This window comes from Morone saxatilis, unplaced genomic scaffold (assembly GCF_004916995.1).
Source record: "Morone saxatilis isolate NCDOM2014 unplaced genomic scaffold, NCSU_SB_2.0 Contig12, whole genome shotgun sequence".
NCBI lineage: Eukaryota > Metazoa > Chordata > Actinopteri > Moronidae > Morone > Morone saxatilis.
In genome coordinates, this window is record NW_023339674.1 from 20,368,067 (window position 1) to 20,371,283 (window position 3,217).

Sequence of the window (3,217 nt, forward strand, 5' to 3'; positions counted from 1 at the left end):
CAGCAGACTCTACCCAGGCTGCAGTGCTCCCTCAGCGGGTAGAGTGTTCCGCCTCGCCCCCCCCCATGCCCTGGAGCTCCAGTGAAGATACCAGCAGGATTGACATTTGAGATACAAGCCGCCGTTCTTTTTAAGGGACCGCTTTCGCTTTCCGTTGCCATGGTAACCGCAGAGATGCTCAGCCAGCCGTTTGCTTTTGCTTGACCCCCCCGACTGTAAAACACAGCAGTAAACTCTCTCTCTCTCTCTCTCTCTCTGAGCCATGGGAGAGATTCAAAGAGGATTTTTCTACTTTTTAACACTTTTTTTGGTGTGGTTTTTTTTTTTTTTGGATGTGTTTTTCATGCTAATGTTGTTTAAAAAGCACTTCAGATCTGAGCCACGTCAATGTGGGGGGTCCATCGCTTACACCCCCCCATCACCATCACAACACACACACACACACACACACACACGTGTTTACTGTTGTTTGTCTGGTAAATAAGTTGGAGGTCTCCTCCTCGGGGAGTTTTACTTGTTGTTTCCAGGGTGACTGTGTTTGTGCTCCGTCTGTTGGATCCAGCATCTGTGGTTCTGGACCGCTTTTAGACCCACTGTGAAATAGTTTCTGGACATGTTTTATACATAGAGAGATAGATATTGGTTATTTATTGATAGATTCTTGGATATTTTTTGGATATTTATTGGATATTTATTGGTTATTTCTTGGTAGATTATTTGATGGTTTCTTGGTTATTCCTTCATTGAATCCTTTCTTGGATACACCCTTTGACAGTTTCTTACAACTGAGCCTGAATGTTTTTGACCTTGGAAATAATAATCTGACTCAAGGTCAACGTTGTGTTTACGCCTGAATCATTCTTGTATTGTCTCTGAATAGTTTTCATTACCAACTGTACGACTGAATACTCTCCTCCTCCAGCCGGTGACAGTACGGTCTGCTGACCTGCTGCTGTAATCCTCAAACTGAGGCGTTAGTTAGATCTGTCACTGCTGGAGAAAGTGTGGGAGCTAATCTGTCAGACTGCTGAGCAACAACCAGCCAGCCTGTAAACCTACAGAAATCAGAGAGAGAGAGAGAGAGAGAGAGAGAATACATTTAAAGCCTGCTGTGACTCATATGTTGCTGTTTGGAGCAGTTTCCTCCCAGCTCGTCTAATTTAGCATTCAGAGCTCCACCGTGATGCTGTCGGCATGTTGTTCGGTCTTTTCTACGCTGACGAGGTGGAAGAGATGTTACAGTAATTATTGATCACAGTTGTTTCTTCTCTCTCGCTGACTGATGTATCTGATGTTTTTCCCATTTGCTAACATTTTAGATCTGTCAACTCGTTCCTGACGTACAGGAACATAGAAAGGCGTAAAAACATAAGAACATAAAGCCTTAAAAATTATTTAAATGCTTTTTTTTATTATTAAAGCGGGAAAAGATTATGAAATATTAGTCCTGCAGCTCAGTATCCCTTTCAATATGCTTATAATCCATCATTAAATATCCAAAATGTGGGACTCTGGAGAAGTAGGAGCACAGTGGGAACATAAAAGTGCACAAATTAATGCTGAAAAATCAGGAATTTTAAAGATATTTACAGCGGAACTTTGATTTACAGTAGACCTTTTTCACAGCAGCCATTTTGACAGCAAATAGTAGGGTAAACACAGGTTTTTACCAATAATAATAATTAAGGTTCAGTTCCATTTAGTGTAGCAGAGCCTTACCAGTGAGCCAACATGCACAACAGCAGCACACTGAATTAGTGTCATTGGTAACGCTGGTGTTTATCCAACTATCTCATGTCAAACTGGCCGCTGTGAAAAAGGTCTGTATGGTTTAATCAGGACTATTATAAGAAACATTATTCACTGCAAAAGTTGTTTGAATATCAGAACAATGGTCTCAAATGTTTACAGGAACTTTTACTTTTAAAGAAACAAATGCCTTTTTCTCTACAAGCACTGACATTTGAAATACAGTAAACCCTTAATTAGAGGCAGGTCTCCTTTACTAGCCTGGTGTGGATTGTATATAAGTTTTCTGGATGTATAAAAGCTGGTAACTGATATGTCGTTCAATAGAAGTAATATTCATACCGTTTTAAATAAACAGTCTGATGGTATTTCCCATCTTTTGTGCAACAGGAATTAAAGGCCTGTCCCAAATAAAAGAAGGTTGAGTTGAGTGACTAAAGAAAATAAGACCCCTATTAATTGCAGTTTTACAGTATTTTTGGAGAATTTGTTACGTATCCAAGACAACAAATTGAAATAATGTGCCGTAATAACAGATTTTTAACACAAACCTCTATATTTTCTGTATTAAACAGTTTATTCTTGTAATAAAGAGAGTTTTTGGTTCATGCGAGTAGTTTTGTTTATAATTCCTGAGCATTTCTTGCTATTTTCAGAACAATCAGTCGATTAATGGAGAAAATATTCAGCATTTTAATCAATAATGCAGCTCCTCAACCAACTACAACTACCTGTAAAACTTAAATTAACAGCTTCGATCCCTGAGCTCAACCTGCCTTTATATGGGCCTTTAATTCCTTTTACACACCAGGCTAATAAAGGAGACCCTGCTTTTAATTGAAGTCGTACGGTGTTACATATTATTATACAGAGACGTGTTGGAGTGGTGGAGGATGTGAGCAGCTCTCTGTCCACAGACATTCGTCTCCTGATGGAAACTATCTGAACTCAACCACGGCGGATTAAACTTGAGGGTCTGAGAGTCTCGTTTGTCCTCTTTCCTTCAGCAAAATTAGCCTCAAACCAGCACTTATTTTGTCCCGTCTCTCCCTTTCAGATCCCAGAGTTTCACATTAAAATGCCAGAGACTGTCTGTTTGTTTTTCCGTCGAGTCACCGGAGAAACTTGAGCTCTGAAATCACAGCTGCTGCATTTTTGGAAAAAAGCATTAACGTAACTGACAGTCAGCAATTAATTGATCGTGGTGGTTTTTGTACGTTTCAGCTTTGACGTCAGTGTGTGCAGTATTTTAAGTGTTGGTGATGTAATTCCAGTTTGTTCCATTGACTTTGTATCATTATAACACTGTATAGCTCAGGATACTTCAATTTTCAGTTCATTAATCCTCATAAACCCAATTGTGCATCCAGATAATGCTTAATAATCACCCAAAATGTAAAGATGTTGATGTTTCTCACATAAAAAAACCACAGAAATCATCAATTAATCATCAATTCTTCTTATTGTA